The sequence below is a fragment of the Sinohyriopsis cumingii genome, chromosome 12 (assembly GCF_028554795.1).
Source record: "Sinohyriopsis cumingii isolate HCF-2022 chromosome 12, ASM2855479v2, whole genome shotgun sequence".
NCBI lineage: Eukaryota > Metazoa > Mollusca > Bivalvia > Unionida > Unionidae > Sinohyriopsis > Sinohyriopsis cumingii.
In genome coordinates, this window is record NC_142972.1 from 41,119,641 (window position 1) to 41,140,832 (window position 21,192).

At 32.4% G+C, this 21,192-nt stretch overlaps 1 protein-coding gene across 1 annotated transcript in view; it reads left to right on the top strand.

Annotated features, from left to right (window-relative positions):
• LOC149786319 (protein O-mannosyl-transferase TMTC1-like) overlaps window positions 1-21,192 on the top strand; it is a 138,938-nt gene that overhangs the window by 91,706 nt on the left and 26,040 nt on the right. The gene's annotated exons all lie outside the window — the stretch shown is intronic.

Sequence of the window (21,192 nt, forward strand, 5' to 3'; positions counted from 1 at the left end):
AGATGGGGGTTAATATCTTAAAAATTAAAGTTTCTTACATGATAAATATCACGTAATCCAGGTATGGCCATGACTTAACATAATATTTCTTACTCTGAGAAAGAATATAATTTTTTGTACAAAAAAGTTGTTTACTAAAACTGTCACTGGTTCTGAATCAAGGTCAGAAACTAGATACAGTATTGCTATTATTAGGGGGTTACCAATGAAAATTTTAAAAAGTCAGGCCAAATAAAACTAAACTTAATTCTAAACAAAATAATAAAATCCAATAAACAATATTACATTACAATAGAATGTAATAGAATAAAAAATAAAAAAGGTAAAACATAGGACAAACAATTAAGTTAAATCAAATATACATAAAAGAAAAAAAACATTTTATATAATAACATTTTTTAAAAAAATCTTATGTATGATACAAAGTGTACATGAAATAATATTTCTATACATGGGAAAGTGCATCTGCTATTAAATTGTCTTTTCCCTTGATCTGCTTGATGTCAATATTATATTCCTGTAACAACAAACTCTACCCTAATAATCTTTGATTTTTTGTGTTTCATCTTGCCGATGACAGTAAGGGGGTTGTGATTAATAAACACAATAATCAGAGAAGGAGCTGAACTAATGTAAACTTCAAAATGTTATAATGTTAATATCAAAGCCAAACATTTCATCTCAATTGTTGAATAATTTCTCTTGTGCTTATTTAATTTCGTAGAAAAATAGCTTACTGGATGATCAACACCATTTTTATCTTCTTGCTCCAACCCCAACATCACTTGCATCAACAGACAGTTTAGATGGTTGGCTGAAATCTGGAGCTGTAAGAACTGGCACACTCTTAAGTATGGCTTTTAACTTATCAAAAGCCTCCTGACATTTTTCAGTCCAATGAAACCTAGTTTTCTTGCTCAATAAATTTGTCAAGGTTTCAGCAGTTATGGAAAAATTGAAACAAAATTTCCGATAGTATCCAGCTATACTTAAAAATTGCATCAGTTGCTTTTTACTAACAGGCACAGGGAATTCAGAGATAGCCTTGACCTTAGCATCTACAGGTTTAACTTGTCCATGTCAACACATCCCACGATATGTCCTAGAAATGTTCCACAAGCATGGCAGCGACTCACTTTTGGATAAATTAATTGTCAAACTTGCATCAGTGAGTCTGCCAAAGAATTTCTGAATTGTTGCTAAATGTTCTTTCCAGGTGTCATTGTAGATGATGACATCATCAATGTAAGCATCACAATTTTCTAGACCAGAGGTAGTCATGTTCATAAGATGTTGAAAAGTACATGGTGAACCTTTCATCCCAAATGGCATCACTTTATATTGATCAAGTCCATCTGGAGTCGTGAATCCTAAATTTCTGTTGCTCTTTCCATTAATGAAATTTGCCAAAATCCTTTGAGGTCAAATTTGGTGACATACTTTGCATTTCTGATTTTGTCAATGCAGTCATTGATTCTTGGCAATTGAAATGAATCTGATTTAGTCACACTTTTCATCTTCCTATAATCAGTGCACATATGAAAAGTTTTTTCTGGTTTCAGAACAAGTATACATGGTGAATTCTAGTCACTTTTACTGGGCTCTATGAAATCATTCTCCAGCATATACTGAATTTCTTTTTCAAGTATTCCTGTTTGAGAGGGTTCATACTGTAAGGGTGTTGTTTAACAGGTGTGGAATTTACAATTTCAACGTCATGAAAAAGTTTGTTCTTGTAGGAATATCTGGAAGTAAGTGCTCATATTCAAGTAACAACTGTTTAAGTTCATTCCTTTCTTGTTGTTGCAAATGTAAAAGTTTCTGGTCTAGATTATTTATAATTTCAAAATTCTGAAGATTTATCGCTCAAGATCAGTCCAATTGCATCCCTTCACTTAAATCCTCACTGAGTGTGATAGGTACAACGAAATTAATTGCATGATTAACCTGGCTATATCTCTCGACATACTGGTACTCCTTTTAATTTATTTACATCCCAGGAGTACTATTATTATAATTTAACACATTTTCTTCTTAACTTTATATGAACCGTAATACCTAATCTGAAGAAAATTTTGAAGAATGAGCAAGAGAGACAGAATTCTATTACTAGACTCAAAAGTTCTCTCCATTGTAGTTCTGTCAAACCATAATGTCACTTTTGACTTGAATTGCTGGATGCCAAATTCAAACATAACTAGATGGAAAATTCCAGACCTAAAATTTTACCCTTGATCAGATTGGACAGATTTGGGAAGGCCAAATAGAGTAAAAATCTTTATCAAAGTTTTTACTATTGTTTTAGATTTAATATTCCCCAAAGGAATTGCCGCTGGGAACCTTGTTGACACACACATTATTGTCAACAGGTATTGTTTCCTGACTTGGTCTTAGGTAAGGGACCATCACAATCTACCATTATTCTGCTAAATGGTTCGTCAAATGCAGGAATAGGTTGCAGATGAGCCTTAGATATCTTCTGATTGGGTTTTACTACCATTTGACAAGTATGACAAGATCTGCAGTATTTACAAACATCACTTTTAATTTTTGGCCAATAGAAGTGATTCAAGATCTTGTGATAAGTTTTATTAATCCCTAAATGACTAGCCAAAGGATTTTCATGGGCCAGACTAGGTATTTCCTGTCTGTATCATTTTGGTACTACAATTTGATAGTTCACTGACCACTCGTCACCAGCAGGTACCTCGGGAGGTCTCCATTTTCTCATAAGAATCCGATTTTTTATAAAATAACAGTCAGGTACTTCAGTGGCTTCAGTTTCAGTAATGGCTTTTTGAAACAAACAAGAGATCTCAGGATCTTTTTCCTGTTTGATGACATGTGATTATCATTTATCACCCTGATTAGAAAAAAGAGAATGAGTCATTAACAGAGGATCACTGTGATCAATACCTTCTGATTGATCCAAACAAGGAGTGAAAGTGACCTCATCAAAAGCCAGACCAATGCATGTGTCAGCTAAAGGAATACGTTCCTGATCAACTTCATTCTCAAGAGCTTTCTTTGCCATAGCTCTAATAACTGCACAAGCTGGGTATAAATCAGGGAATTCTTTTTCAAAAGGATCAACTTTCTGATCCAATCAAGGATTGTCAGTTACAAGTGGATTATCCACAACATTATCTCCAGCTAGGCTGTTGCCTAGTAATAAATTAATGTCAGAAACTAGATACAGTGTTGCTATTATTAGGTGTTTACCAATGAAAATTAAATTTAGTCAGGTCAAACAGAACTGAACTTAATTTTAAAAAAACAATTTAGTCCAATAAACATCATTACATTACAAAAGCATGCAATGGAATAAAATGTAAAAAAAATAACATTTAAAAAAAAATTAAAACATTGGATAAACAATTAAATTAAATCAAATATACATAACACTTTGTCTTATACTACAATACTGAGATGGCCTCATCGTTTTAAAGATGACTTCAAATCCATGAAAGATGACCCATGTTCTGAAAGACCATTGCATTCAATTGGTGAATGAAAAGTGACTTGTAAAGATGCTCAACACAGTGGAGAATCTTTTCATCATCATGGCATGTATTCATCATCTTTTTTCAATATGGTAAAGAATTATTTGAAGTTCAGAAAGGTTTGTGCAAGATGAGTCCTTCATTTGTTGATAGCTGCAGTTGATTATAAAAAGAGTGACCAGGGACATTTGGATGAAAGTGAAACAGGTTATGAAACATAAATTTGCTTTTTCAGTGCAAATGGCATGGTCATCCAGGTGCACCCTGGACATTTATATGCCTCCAAAGTGACAGACCTCCAGAAGGAGTACAGTATCCAAACATTGTCACATCCTTCCAAAAAGCTCTGATTAAACTCCAATTTATATTTGGCTGAACCCTGTTATCAAAGATTTATAGAGGGACAGATGATTTGAAAGCCACAATGCAGTTTTCCAGTGTATGAAGAACATACTAAAAACTGAATACAAAATGGGATATACTAATTGTATAATCAGGCATAGAAAGTGTGTACAGGTGTATGGGGAATACTTTGAGGGGATGCACTTATGTACTGTTCACTTATATGAGAAGTTTTTTATACAGTGCACTAATATTCTGAAATGTTTAAATAACAGTTACACTGGTAGTTCAGGGTTTGGACAATTGTCATAAAATCCTGAGGACAATGATCAGCATCAATCCAGTTCTGCTTTGCATATGTGTTCACAGATCTGGCTCTACTCTGTTTACACTGGACACATAACTACATCAAAATAAATGAGCAAATACATTATTAATTTTCATTAAATTTACTGATAATTTGACAAGTTTGATGTACAGTCAAACAGAGACTGGCAAAAACACAGTTGTAGCCAAAATATCCCCTGGCTACTAAATTTCTCAACTGGTTCTAGATTTTCCAAAAGGCTACTAAATTTCCCAAAATGGCTACTAATTGTCTCAAATGGCTAGTAAATTTCCCAAATGGCTGCTAATTGCCCCAAAATAGGTACTAATTGCCCCAAAATGGCTACTAATGGTTCCAAATGGCTACTACTTGTCCCAAATGGTTATTAATTTGTATAAAATTTATGAAATTTCTATTTTAAGTACTGATTTTTTTCACCTTTGTCTTTTGCAAAATGAGTCACATGTTTTAATTACAATCAAAATTTAAGACTGTAGATGTAATTTTGGCATCTACTGGAAATTTCGCAGTGGGAACCAAGCCTTGCATGTTTATTGGGCCATGTGTGATGAAGCATATTGTAAATTATATAATTTCTTTGCTGTTTATTCTTTTTGTTATTTTGCGGCATTGAAAATTCTGCATACAAAATTCAAAGGAATCTTAATGACAGTTAAATAACGGTTGTTTACTAATCCCACTTTTTCTTTCTTTCTGTGCAGATATATAATCTGCAATTTGATTTTTTGAAATAAGGTAGCATGAAAAATATCTACCAGAATAAGATAAAACAGAAAAATCATGAGCCATGGGACTGCATTACCTGGAGTTTTTTTCAAGTACATAGATAATTATAGTTAATAATAATAATAATAATAATAATAATAATAATAATAATAATAATAACAATAATGATCTGTAATAAACATCAATGAAAAATACCATGAGCACAAGTTAAGCACAACATTTTGATAGTTATCTTTTATGCTGACTTATCTGAAGAAAAAAAACACACATATATATATATATATATATATATATATATATATATATATATATATATATATATATATATATATATATATATATATATATATGACAGAGAGACAGACAAGCAGACAGACAACATAGTACATGTAAATAAATAAATTGACCTATATTTTGTCTTTTGCATTACCTCCTGTTTGAATACTTTGATACCAGAAATATAAATAATTACTAACAGAGTGTAGACATGACATCTACATTATCATACAGACATCTAGACATGCAATATTTACCTGGACAGCGTGCACTCATTAGAGTTCTTAGATTGACACATGTGTGTAACAGAAGGTAAATTATATATTTTTTCACAATATTTTAAAATGTAGCTTTGATCTGGCTCATTAAATTTGATTATGTAAAAAGATTTCATGTTTAGATTAGATGTCTGTTGTCACACTTAAGCTCACAGAAGGCGAGTTTATTATATTTCAACACCAGAATGTGCTGAGTGTAACATTTTTAAAAGTGCCTTTATAACACAACTTCATTGTCTCAGAATTTAGCATACTGTTTGTCATTATCAAGAGTAAAAGTGTTTCCTGCTCACAAAAACTACCATGTCAGACCTACCTGTACAGGTTACCTTTATTAGGCTATCACCTGCCTTAAACAGCAAGTTTATTTCAAGGTCCATTATATCAAATTAAAGAAAGGTATTTTTAAAACCCACCTGTCTTAAAAGGACATATTTATACTGCCCCTGAGATGGCTTCATAAGACTGGTTTATGTTTACTGTAAAACCTGACTTAAGACTATGGTTATCAGAGACCACTGTTCATTTAAGACTAGATTCTTTATACATGCACCTGTATAAAGAGATCAATGCATAATGGCTGAAGGGTGGTCTCTAAAAACAGAATTTTGAAGAAAAAAATGTATATTTCTGACTTTACCTTTAGTTAGTAACTTGTGCTTTAGCCACTATGATTTTAAAGTGCTGTAAAACCCTACAACACACATACACTCAATACAAAATTTACTGATTATTGCACATATTAACTAATTATGTGTCAAACACACATACCACAAATTCACTACTTTTCAAGGTACATGTATATTAATTTTATGGATTTTATAGTTATTTACAAGTCATGAATCAAAAGAACCAATTAACAGTGATCCTAATGTTAATTCAGTGTGACCATTTACAATGATTCTTGTATTAAATTAGTATGTCCACTTCCACAATCCACATTGATCCTTGTGTTAAATTAATATGACCACTTCCACAATCCAAAATAATCCTTGTGTTAAGTTAATATGACCACTTCCACAATCCAAAATGATCCTTGTGTTAAATTAATATGACCACTTCCACAATCCACAATGATCCTTGTATTAAATTAATATGACCACTTCCACAATCCACAATGATCCTTGCAATAAATTGATATGAACACTTCCACAATCCACATTGATCTTTGTATTAAATTAATATGACCACTTCCACAATCCACATTGATCTTTGTATTAAATTAATATGACCACTTCCACAGTCCACAATTATCCTTGTATTAAATTAATATGACCACTTCCACAATCCAAAATGATCCTTGTGTTAAATTAATATGACCACTTCCACAATCCACATTGATCTTTGTATTAAATTAATATGACCACTTCCACAATCCACAATGATCCTTGTATTAAATTAATATGACCACTTCCACAATCCAAAATGATCCTTGTGTTAAATTAATGTGACCACTTCCACAATCCAAAATGATCCTTGTGTTAAATTAATATGACCACTTCCACAATCCACAATGATCCTTGCATTAAATTAATATGACCACTTCCACAATCCAAAATGATCCTTGTGTTTAATTAATACGACCACTTCCACAGTCCACAATGATCCTTGTGTTTAATTAATATGACCACTTCCACAATCCACATTGATCCTTGTGTTAAATTAATATGACCACTTCCACAATCCAAAATGATCCTTGTGTTAAGTTAATATGACCACTTCCACAATCCAAAATGATCCTTGTGTTAAATTAATATGACCACTTCCACAATCCACATTGATCCTTGTGTTAAATTAATATGACCATTTCCACAATCCAAAATGATCCTTGTGTTAAATTAATATGACCACTTCCACAATCCACAATGATCCTTGTATTAAATTAATATGACCACTTCCACAATCCACATTGATCTTTGTATTAAATTAATATGACCACTTCCACAATCCACAATGATCCTTGCAATAAATTGATATGAACACTTCCACAATCCACATTGATCTTTGTATTAAATTAATATGACCACTTCCACAATCCACATTGATCTTTGTATTAAATTAATATGACCACTTCCACAATCCACATTGATCTTTGTATTAAATTAACATGACCACTTCCATAATCCACAGTGATCCTTGTATTAAATTAATATGACCACTTCCACAATCCAAAATGAACCTTGTGTTAAATTAATATGACCACTTCCACAATCCACAATGATCCTTGTATTAAATTAATATGAACACTTCCACAATCCACATTGATCCTTGTGTTAAATTAATATGAACACTTCCACAATCCAAAATGATCCTTGTATTAAATTAATATGACCACTTCCACAATCCACAATGATCCTTACATTAAATTAATATGACCACTTTCACAATCCACAATGATCATTGCATTAAATTAATATGACCACTTCCACAATCCAAAATGATCCTTGTGTTAAATTAATATGACCACTTCCACAATCCACAATGATCCTTGTATTAAATTAATATGACCACTTCCACAATCCACATTGATCCTTGTGTTAAATTAATATGAACACTTCCACAATCCAAAATGATCCTTGTGTTAAATTAATATGACCACTTCCACAATCCACAATGATCCTTGCATTAAATTAATATGACCACTTCCACAATCCACAATGATTCTTGCATTAAATTAATATGACCACTTCCACAATCCACATTGATCCTTGTGTTAAATTAATATGACCACTTCCACAATCCACAATGATCCTTGCAACAAATTGATATGAACACTTCCACAGTCCACATTGATCTTTGTATTAAATTAATATGACCACTTCCACAATCCACAATGATCTTTGTATTAAATTAATATGACCACTTCCACAATCCACAATGATCCTTGTATTAAATTAATATGACCACTTCCACAATCCAAAATGATCCTTGTGTTAAATTAATATGACCACTTCCACAATCCACATTGATCCTTGTGTTAAATTAATATGAACACTTCCACAATCCAAAATGATCCTTGTGTTAAATTAATATGACCACTTCCACAATCCACAATGATCCTTGCATTAAATTAATATGACCACTTCCACAATCCAAAATGATCCTTGTGTTTAATTAATATGACCACTTCCACTGTCCACAATGATCCTTGTATTAAATTAATATGACCACTTCCACAATCCACAATGATTCTTGTGTTAAATTAATATGACCACTTCCACAATCCAAAATGATCCTTGTGTTTAATTAATATGACCACTTCCACAATCCACAATGATCCTTGTATTAAATTAATATGACCACTTCTACAATTCACAATGATCCTTGTGTTTAATTAATATGACCACTTCTACAATTCACAATGATCCTTGTATTAAATTAATATGACCACTTCTACAATTCACAATGATCCTTGTATTAAATTAATATGACCACTTCTACAATTCACAATGATCCTTGTATTAAATTAATATGACCACTTCCTCAATCAACATATTTCATATTTAATAATACTGATAATGTCACTTTATGCAAAATCAGAAATCCCCACCCCCCCCCACCACCCCCCATTGCCCCCCACCCCCTGCCCCCAGTAAAGCAGTTCAACCTATTTTGAACTTGCAATAGAATGAAATGAGATACTTTGCAGTCTAATGTTTTATTTCAGCTTCTTCTTGTCTTTCAGAAAAAGAGTGGCATTATCTTGTCTTTACATCAGTATATTACATCTTCAGTTATGTTTTGCCTTTAAGTTAGTATCAGTGAGGCACAGTGAGGCACAGTACAGTGAGGCACAGTGATGAACTCATTTATATTTTAATAAGATTATTTATTGACTATTCAAATAGAACCTTTTTGAACATTTTGACTCTTAATCCAATAAATTGGACCACATAAGGTGCCAGCAAATAATCCTTTTTTATGGAGTCCTTCTTTTATTGAACTATTAGGTATTAAGCTGATCTGTGCAATCATATGTTTGCTCTGGGATAAGATTTCCAGTTGTATCTCACTATGGTATATACCTTTCATTTACTGGATATGGCAGTGTCATGTGAACAAATTAACAGATATATAAATCAAAGTTTAGTGATTTTGTTGTTCTACTTCTTTCCTTCCTTGGTTGAAAGTAACTTCCTAAATCTGTTACATGCTTTAGTGTTTTATCTAGGTCATGGGATTTGTGCACGTCTGTAACTTCCTGCTGTAAAAATATAAGTGAAGGTCCAGACAAATATACATGGAGGACAAGATAAATTGTACAAAAAAAAGTTATAATGCAATACATTTTAATTATATCTGTACATATCTTAAAAAAATGGAAATAATATAATTGGCAAGTTCATTGCTCATAATTTCATTCCATGTAAATGAAAGTATCATTGCACATGGGCCATGTATTTTTTGTGTAGAGGAGTTCAGTAACTGCAGCCTCAGGACAGTTCATTTAATCAAGAAAATATCATCCATTTCCTGTATATGCATATTCATTTTTTATATGAAACTTTGTGGATGTTACAGTGATTCTAATTTCCCTACCAGCCCTATAATTTTTTGTATATATATATATATATATATATATATATATATATATATATATATATATATATATATATATATATATATATATATATATATATATATATATATATGTACTACGTACGTATATATATATATATATATATATATATATATATATATATATATATATATATATATACAGAGAGAGAGAGAGAGAGAGAGAGTACATATACATCATTAAGTGGAATCTAAAATTCATTTTTCTCTTTTACCTCCTTCTTTCAATACATAGTTATCAGAAATCAAACTATTTACTAATAGATATTAAAAATACATTAGCACCCAGACATGCAATATTTACCTGTACAGCATGGATTGCTTGTTCTTAAATTGCTGCCTGTAACCAAACAGGAAGGAAAATTTGACATTTTCCATTAAACATATATTTTAAAATGCAGTTTTGTTCTGACTCACTGAATTTGATCATTTTGAAAGATTTCAGGTTTTGACCCATTGTAAATTCTTAATGCATGGATAAGTTTTACTACAAGGACAGAACACATGTCTTGAAGGACAATGGATATGTTTAATGGCAGAAGAGGCCATCTCTTAAAACATGATTTACTGTGAATTCATTTTTTTTTGATGATTTATTTGTTGATATATTGTCCACTAGAAGGGGACATACCAGTCAGCTGCTTAACAGGCAGATAAAACCAGACTTTGTTCTCAGAGCAATACAACTTTTATTAGGTCATCATTATACATGTTCCATCATAGGCTAGTAACAGACATTAGTCATGTGACTACACTGAGAAACTGTATGAATCTACTATGCTCTGTTTCAAATTATGCTACATCAATTTTATTCAACAGTGTTAATAGTGGGGGGTTTCATGGTTATATCAAACCATGATTTTAAAGAACAATTTAATAATGTTCTTTGTGTTAAGTCAGCGTATGACTGACATACTAAAATAATAATAATAATAATAATAATAATAATAATAATAATAATAATAATGAGGACTTTGTATAGCGCCTATTCTTTAGAAGCTCTAAGTGCTTTACAACATTAGACAACACCTATAAGATAAAAAACATAATAATATAATTATTACAAAAACAAACATGAAATTAGAAAAAACATTAAAAAATACAAAACATGCTGAGAATATTTCAGGTAGGAAACATTATTAGGTCTTTAAGTTTGTTCTTGCAGTTGAAATAAGTGAGTTTTGATTGTTATGTTTTGCAAAACCAGTAATATTTTTACCCACCCACCCCCAACGAGATGAAAATATTTTGGAACCTGTAATAGAATAAAATATGACTGTGCAGTTGAACTTTTACTTAAATTTCATCTTCTCTTTTCTTTTCCAAAAAATGAACTTTGCTGTGCTCCACAATGGGAGTGATTATGGTCATACCACACAACCTTTGTTTGCATGTTCAACTGTCACACCTTGGTTGAGTTTTTCATTTAGATCAGTTTCAGGCATTGTGGTGGAGAAATAAGCTCTTTAACATTTTCTATTCAATTCCTGTTGTAAATTCGACCACATAAGGTGCTGGCAAATAATCTTATTTTATGGAGAGGCTCTCCTACTGAACCACTGTGTATTAACTTGACCTGTGCAGTCATAAAATGTTTGCTCTGTGGTAAGGTTTTCATTTGTATCTCTCTATGATACTTGCCTAAAAATTAATGGAGGTGGCTGTGACATGTGAACCACAGTTTTTTTTTCTTCCTTTGTTCCTTTCTTGGTTCACAGTAACTTCCTCTATACGTTGCTTCCTTCTGTGCTGCATCCAGGACTGTGTAATTCATGCATTTCTGTGTAATTCAAGCATTTCTGTGTAATTCGTGTATTTCTGTGTAATTCATGCATTTCTGTAAGATGCTCCTGAAGAAATATTCATGAAGAAGAAGAGAAATCATGCAAAATAAATATGCTACATTAGCTATTTCAATTTGTCTGCATATATCTTATAAAGAAACCCCACTACAATCTTGAAGATGTAGAATATGACCCAATTTGCTCCTATGTCATAAAAGGTGACTAAAAAAAATGGGGCAGCACTGGGGTTTAATGATTGGTATGTGGGACTCAGACTAAAAAGGGTATGAGTTTATATCCTAGGATCCTTAAGATGACCCGACCATGCTGTTTCTATGCACAAGGAACTTTAATTGCTTCAGCAGCAAAGCTGTGATAAAACTTGCAGCCTTGCACATACACCATGTAGTTTTTGCCTTGAGGGGTTCTACAGTTGCTGTCTCAGTGCAGTCTGTTCAAGAGGTTATTATTTATATTATGTTGGTGTGTATTCCCAATAAGCATTAATGCAGAATGCTGAATCTTTACAAGGGTAGAAATAATTTAAAATGGCTTGTGATGCAGAAAAATAATCACCAGTAATAAAAAAGCTTGTGTTTAGGTCATTTTCTTATCCATAAATGTTTACTGCTCTTCCTATTTTGGAAAAAGGAGTGTCTCAGAACCCCCTCCCTTTTCTACAAAGTCCTGGATGCAACACTGTGTCTTGTAAAGTCTAACATTCGATGTGGAGCTGGAAATGTGTGAAAACTTGTCATAAATTAAATGTTATTCATTTTGTTGTCATAGTTTAAACATTATTCATTTTGTTGTTAGAATTTAAACATTATTCATTTTGTTGTCATAGTTTAAACATTATTCATTTTGATGTCATTATTTAAACATTATTCATTTTGATGTTAGAATTTAAACATTATTCATTTTGTTCTGTTAAATGATTTCGCTTGAAGGCCTCTGTGGTTTATCTTCTTTCATGTCCATTTGCTCATTAATAGGAAGTTTTAACATGTCTCAGTCAGATGCTGATAGGGAATATCAGAAGTTTAATAATTGCTAAAAAGATAGCAAAGTATAGCAATGTGAATTTATACATATGGTAGTTCCTCACTGTAAAGCACCTCAGTATAACACAGTCTCGATACAACACTCAGTAAAACACAGTCCTGATTCAACACTCAGTAAAACACAGACTCTGATACAACACTCAGTAAAGCACAGTCCCTGATACAAGTATTATGTAAAACACAGTCCCTGATACAACACTCAGTATAAAAGGCCAGATACAAGTATTATGTAAAACACAGTCCTGATACAGCACTCAGTATGATAGTCCCTGATACATCATTCAGTAAAACACAGTCCCTGATACAACACTCAGTATGACAGTCCCTGATACAACACTTCATAAAACAGTCCCTGATACAACACTCAGTATAACAGTTCATTATACAAGTATTATGTAAAACACAGTCCCTGATACCACACTCAATATGCCAGTCCCTGATACAACACTCACTATAACACTGTCCCTGATAAAACATTCAGTATAACAGTCCCTGATAGAACACTATGTATAACATGATGATTTTACTGATACAACATGCTCATTACAACACAGCCCCAGATACAACAAGCTCAGTATAACATGGTTATTTTACTGATATAGCATGCTCAGCATAACACAGTACCTGATAAAAGACTCAGTATAACACAATCCCTGATACAATGCTATGTAAAACAAGCCTATTTTATTGATACAACATGCTCATTGTAACACAGTCCCTGATATAACACTCAGTATAATGTGGTTATTTTGCTGATACAACATGCTCAGTATAACATGGTCAGTGATACAACATGGCATGGTCATGGATCTCATTAGACCAGTTGAAGTGAATTTCTCATGTGGTGTATCATGGTACATTTTTATGGCTCCTCTGTACAGTGTAAAACTGAGGGACCATGCATATAATTTTATTTAGCAGTTTCATTATAGCATGTTCTATGGCTCCCTTGAACAGTGTTATAATGATAGGAAACTGCATTATATAGAGAAAACAACTTGTACTGAAGTATCTTAAAGATTTTACAAGTTAGGTACAGTGGTGATATATCAACAAATGGGTGTAGGGTAACACCAGGCTTTACTTGAGTGGTTATTGTCTTTGCCACAAGTCACAAATTTAAAGACCATGGATACAGTGATCCTTTCTATGGAGACAATAGAACCCCTACCCCACTCTATCTATTTAAGTGCTTAGAAAATGTCTTTTTTCATAAAATCATGAAAATTTATGCCAATGAAAATAAACAATTTCACAGTACATGATGGAGCAATTTCTGTTATGAAACTGATATAACAACATTATGGATACACTAACTTTGAGGGTAATCAAAAGTTCACTATAAACATATTACGGTTTATGGTCAATGGAAGATTGTGTACTCATGCTCATTTCAGCTGAAATTTAATAAATAAATTGAATAATGCATCTTTTGCAAATCTGGCCGGCAGAAGATTAAAATCACTCAATGGCTTTCATAAATTTGATTTGAAATGAGTACAAAACTGAGATTCCATTCAAATATTCTGTTTCTCATATGATGAAAAATATAATTTTTAGTCAGCAAAATATAGCATATTAAAGGTGAAGTGATACTACCTTGAAGTACTTTTGGATGCAGATGATGTTATGTTTTTGCCTAAGATTAAATTACGAATTCATTCCTGACATCCTGAGGTGTAACGATACAGGAATGTGTAATAGACATATTATACGGAGTTTTCAATGTCTACAACACAGAAGTCATCTTGTGAAAAATGATTTTCTGCAAAGACAAAAATTATTTACTATAAGAGGTTAATCAAGTGAACTGTTTATTGCATACCAGCTATGGTGAGATAAAGTTCACAATCATGAAATCTGTACCCTTTAAAACAGATCTATAAATTACTGGGAAGATATGGAAAGTTTTATTGCTCTATCTCGGTAGACACTGGAGGAAAAGTGCAGAAAAAATGATTTTTAAAAATGTATTAGTGACCTTGACCTTAATATGAAACCATGACTATGATGCATGAGAGGCCATCAAACTAGGACACATAAACATACTATTGTTCATGACTGTACATCAAACTACTTTTAAAACAGAAGCAACAGGAACCCTTAAAATATTGACCAGAGAAAAAAAAATTTCAGTCATATCGCTAGGATGTATGCAGAGTGACATTTTATAGTGATGTCTAGCACTGGGGCATCATGCCACAGATATTTAGCATGATGTCCCACCCAGTCACATTATCCTGACACCAGGCCGACCAGTCCTAACACTAACCTCTTAATGCTGAGTACCAAGTGAGGCAACTTTTAGTACCATTTTTGTAAGTCTTTGGTATGACTCGGCCAGGGATCAAACCCGTGACCTACCACATCCGAGGCAGACGCTCTAACCACTAGGCCACCGGAGCGGTATATGAAGTTTTATCCCTTAATTTCAAATGGCTTCAAAGTTAAGGAGCTTAAAGGTAAAATTGTGATAGAAAATGTAAAATATTGAGTGGTGCGCTTGACCAGGAAGAAAACATCCATAATGTGGTATGAAAAACACCTTCTATGTATCAAGTATAATCCTTTTATCTCAGTTTTAAGCTTATAGGGCAGATGGAAATAAAAACTTGAAATATTGAACCCTGACCTTGACCTTGAAGACCATATCCCCAATGTGGTGAACAACACACCTAATGATGCTGTATAAGATTACAAGTTTCATTTCTCAATCAAAATAAAGTTTAATTTCTCAATCAAAATAAATGGATTAATGTTATAGATCAGAAACAAACACCCAAACGTCTGATGGTCATTTGGAAGATAGAAACACAGATGCTATGTCCATCACTTTTCTTTGAAATGGCAAGGGACAAAGAGAAAAAAGGGATCAAATTTTGGTTGGATTTTAATTTATGTAAAATCAAAATCTCTAATTTTGAAGTCCAAAGTTCACAATCCATTGTCAGATTCTTTTAAGGCATTCATGATTTCTGTGCTTGATTATGCCATTTAAAGAGTCCACAAGATCCCAATAACTTGGAGAATTCAACATTTTTTTAAATATAAATTAAAAAAATCCCACTCACCAGATCATTTCTCAAAATAATAATTGTGAAGGGAATAAACTAAACTGTCCTTAAAATTTACAGTGTACACTGTACATTGAATGGAGTAGAAAAATCAACAGTTTGATGATGATGGAATTTCAGACCATTCATACAAAGCAAATATTTGCTCATTTGGATTAAAACAGGGTTCATGCCATTTCAGGAAAATAATATTTAACTTAAAGTTTGTTCAAACAATAAAGACTTCTTTGAAACGAGAATTATCTTACAGTTTTGCTAACACTTTGCAAACTGCTGTCATTAAAAACTTCAGATTAATCTATCTTCTGGACAAATGGGCCTAATTTTAAATACCTTAAAATAAATTTTTGGACAAATGACCCTAATTTTAAATACCTTAAAACAAATTTCTCTCCTGATGGTTTCATATTAAAAGAAAACATTTGATTAAAATCAGATTGTAAACTGTAAAATTACAATACATTCTTAAAATTGAGATTTTCTTAATTGCATATGATAAGGTCATATACCATATATCCTCACTTATAGGACAAGTCCAGCTACAAACTGCACAGACCCAGATCTTCCATTGCATAATGCAATGGCAGATCTGGGTCTGTGCAGTTTGTTAGGAATAATCAGTTGAACAAACAACATAGACTCTAGTCTGCAGGCACATTATGCTATGGTGGATCAGGATCTTTGTTGTTTACAGTTTGACTTGACTTACAAGTGAATATATATGGTATATATGCAGTAGAAGTTTACAGTCTTGGACCATTGCAGGCCCAAAGTTTTCTGAGAATGCAGGCATTAGAATGGTTGTACCCCCACTGCCACCACCACCACCACACCTCTGACTAATTTCTTGCTTTTTTAAATAATAAAAAGGAGTGATGTGAAAAACTTGTATGAGGCCATACCTGGTCAGTAAGGAAAATAGCAGTTCAGCTTAACATGGTGCAACAAATTACTTTTGTTGCAATATTACTAGATGTTTTCAGCAGTACTTCTACATGAAAATGGTATGAAAATAATGTCAAAGGAGTTTCTTGTTGTCATAGGTGGGGTAAATTCATTGTATGAATTATTAGTGAATTGGTATGGTCAGATACCAAGTCCATTGAAAACATAACTGGACATTGCAGATGTGCTTCACATGATAAGTTTCCTACTGATTCTGTATAATTCCATATGGGTCACTTACAAGCCATGTGACTAACAGTACATGTATTTTAAGTGATATTTCATACTGTCTACTTAAATTTAAATCCATTAGTGTTCATGTATGAGAACTTAAGTTAGAATATGAAACAATACAACTGAAAACAATAAAATATTTTTTTTGTTTACATTTCATTGTAAAATGAGGGATTGAAACTGGTGACCTTAGATTTTGCAGTCCATTATACCATCCACTGTGCTACAGACACAAGTCATTGTTAGGTGCACAATTACTAAATATGACATTGTCCACTTCCTAAACTTATCCAGTCTATTCCAGTGTTGCCCATTTTCCAAACATGTCAGCTCTATTCCAGTGTTACTTAGTTCCCAAACTTGTCAACTCTTTTCATGTGTTGCCCAGTTCCCAAACTTGTCAACTCTGTTCCAATGTTGCCCAGTTCCCAAAATTGTCAACTCTATTCCAGTTTTGCAGTTTGGTTCACATCATGTTATGTGACATCACAAAGATTAATTAATTCATTGAAAATGTTTGACGGATGACCTCTTCTCATTTCATTAGCATGAAAAATCAAACTTGAAATTTTAGTTTCAGGTTTCAATGTTATTTCAGTGATGATGTTTATATAATAGGTTTTTGAATTTGTACTGAGGAAAATTAATGAGGACTCATTGTTATGGTTGGTCAGTGGACTCGCCCTTTTACTTGTTGACTCACAAGCTTGTCAGTGCCTACCACAACAATTCAGCCACACAGATGTATTACAATCCATTGTCAGATTGTTTTAAGGCATTCATGATTTCTGTGCTTAATTATGCCATTTAAAGAGTCTAGAAGATCCCACTAACTTGGAGAAGTCAACATTTTTTAAATATAAATTAAAAAAATCCCACTCACCAGATCATTTCTCAAAATAATAATTGTGAAGAGAATAAACTAAACTGTCCTTAAAATTTACAGTGTACATTGAATGGAGTAGAAAAACACACAGTCTGATGATGATGGAATTCCAGACCATTCATACGAAGCAAATATTTGCTCATTTGGATTAAAACAGGGTTCATGTCATTTCAGGAAAATAATATTTAACTTAAAGTTTGTTCAAACAATAAAGACTTCTTTGAAGTGAGGATAATCTTACAGTTTTGCTAATACATTGCAAACTGCTGTCATTAAGAATTTCAGATTAATCTATCTTCTGGACAAAAGGACCTATTTTTTAATTTCTTAAAATAAATTTCTGGAGAAATGGCCCTACTTTTAAATACCTTAAAATAAATTTCTGGAAAAATGGCCCTAATTTTAAATACCTTAAAATAAATTTCTGGACAAATGGCCCTAATTTTAAATACCTTAAAATAAATTTCTGGACAAATGGCCCTAATTTTAAATACCTTAAAATAATTTTTGGGACAAATGGCCCTAATTTTAAATACCTTAAAATAAATTTCTGGACAAATGGCCATATTTTTATATACCTTAAAATAAATTTCTGGACAAATGGCCCTAATTTTAAATATCTTAAAATAAATTTCTGGACAAATGGCACTAATTTTAAATACCTTAAAATAAATTTTTGGACAGATGGCCCTAATTTTAAATACCTTAAAATAAATTTCTGGACAAATGGCCCTATTTTTAAATACCTTAAAATAAATTTCTGGACAAATGGCTCTACTTTTAAATACCTTAAAAGAAATTTCTGGAAAAATGGCCCTAATTTTAAATACCTTAAAATAAATTTCTGGACAATTTCTCTCCTGATCGTTTTATATTAAAAGAAAACATTTGATTAAAATCAGATTGTAAACTGTAAAATTACAATACACTCTTAAAATTGAGATTTTCTTAATTGCATATGATAAGGGTATATACCATATGTGCTCAGTTATAGGACAAGTCCAGCTACAAACTACACAGACCCAGATCTTCCATTGCATAATGCAATGACAGATCTGGGTTTGTGCAGTTTGTTAGGAGTAATCAGTTGAGCAAATAACATAGACTCTAATCTGCAGGCACATTATGCTATGGCAGATCAGGATCTATGTTGTTTACAGTTTGACTTGACTTATAAGCAAGTATATATGGTACATATACAGTAGAAGTTTACAGTCTTGGACCATTGCAGGCCCAAAGTTTTCTGAGAATGCAGGCATTAGAATGGTTGTACCCCCACCACCACCAACACCACACACCTCTGACTAATTTCTTGCTCTTTGAAATAATAAAAGGGAGACATGTGAAAAACTTGTATGAGGCCATACATGGTCAGTAAAAAAAATAGTTGTTCAGTTTAACATGGTGCAACAAATTACATCCTTTTTTGTAAAGTTGCTGAATGTTTTCAGCAGTGTTTCTTCATGACAATGATATGAAAATAATGTAAAAGGAGTTTCTTGTTGTCATTGGAGGGGTAAATACATTGCATGAATTATTAGTGAATTGGCATGGACAGATACCAAGTCAGTTGAAAACTTAACTGGACATTGCAGATGTGCTTCACATGGTAAGTTTCCTATTGATTCTGTATAATTCCATATAGGTCACTTACAAGCCATGTGACTAACAGTACATGTATTTTTAAGTAATATTTCATACTGTTTACTTAAAATTAAATCCATTAGTGTTCATGTATGAGAACTTGAATTAAATAATCTGTTACATATTTTGCCAAAAAACACCTTAATAAAACCAAAACAGTAGAATATGAAACAATACAATTGAAAACAATAAAATATTTTTTTGTTTACATTTCATTGTAAAATGAGGGATTCAAACTGGTGACCTTAGATTTTGCAGTCCATTATACCATCCACTGTGCTACAGACAAAAGTCATTGTTAGGTAGCACAATTACTAAATATGACATTGTCCACTTCCTAAACTTATCCAGTCTATTCCAGTGTTGCCCATTTTCCAAACATGTCAGCTCTATTCCAGTGTTACTTAGTTCCCAAATTTGTCAACTCTTTTCATGTGTTGCCCAGTTCCCAAACTTGTCAACTCTGTTCCAATGTTGCCCAGTTCCCAAAATTGTCAACTCTATTCCAGTTTTGCAGTTTGGTTCACATCATGTTATGTGACATCACAAAGATTAATTAATTCATTGAAAATGTTTGATGGATGACCTCTTCTTAGTTCATTAGCATGAAAAATCAAACTTGAAATTTTAGTTTCAGGTTTCAGTCTTATTTCAGTGATGATGTTTATATAATAGGTTTTTGAATTTGTACTGAGAAAAATTAATGAGGACTCATTATTGTAGTTGGTCAGTGGACTCGCCCTTTTACTTGTTGACTCACAAGCTTGTCAGTGCCTACCACAACAATTCAACCACATGAATGTGTTACTTCAATGGAAAAAAAAATGTAAATTCTGTAAAACTGCCACTTGAAAGGATGGAGATACATGCTGCATATACTCATGTGTAATTCAGATTACACTGCAAACTGCATGGACCCAGATCTGCCATTACATAATGCACTAACAGATCTAGGTCTATGCATTTTGTTAAATCAGTAGAACAAACAAGATATAACCTGATTTGCTAGCCTGTTATGCAGTGTCAGACCCATGTCTGTGTTGTTCGCAGTTAGAGCCAATTTATAATGGAGTATATGTAGTATTTTTTGTACAAAGTACATATGAAAAGCAGACAGATCCGCTACTTGAAATACAAAAGAATGTGTTCAGAAAAAAGTAATGCCTGATTACTTATAAAAAGATAGATTACTTCATTGACAGGTATGTGAAAGAGTACATGTATTTTGTGTCCATGAAAACTTTAATGGCAAAGCAATTTAATAGTTCCATTTACATCACTACTATTATGCCACATGAAAAAGAAGTAAACATGATTTAGACTTTAATTATGATGGGCAAAAATGAAATATAGAATTTTTAAGCCATAATATATTTCAGTTTTTATTTCAAATGACAGAATACAAAATAATATTCCCTATGCCTTTGATTAGTTTAAAGTTTATAATAAATAGATTATTGAAGTTGTACTTCAAAATATTCACTTGGACCCGATTTGGTCATGTGAGTA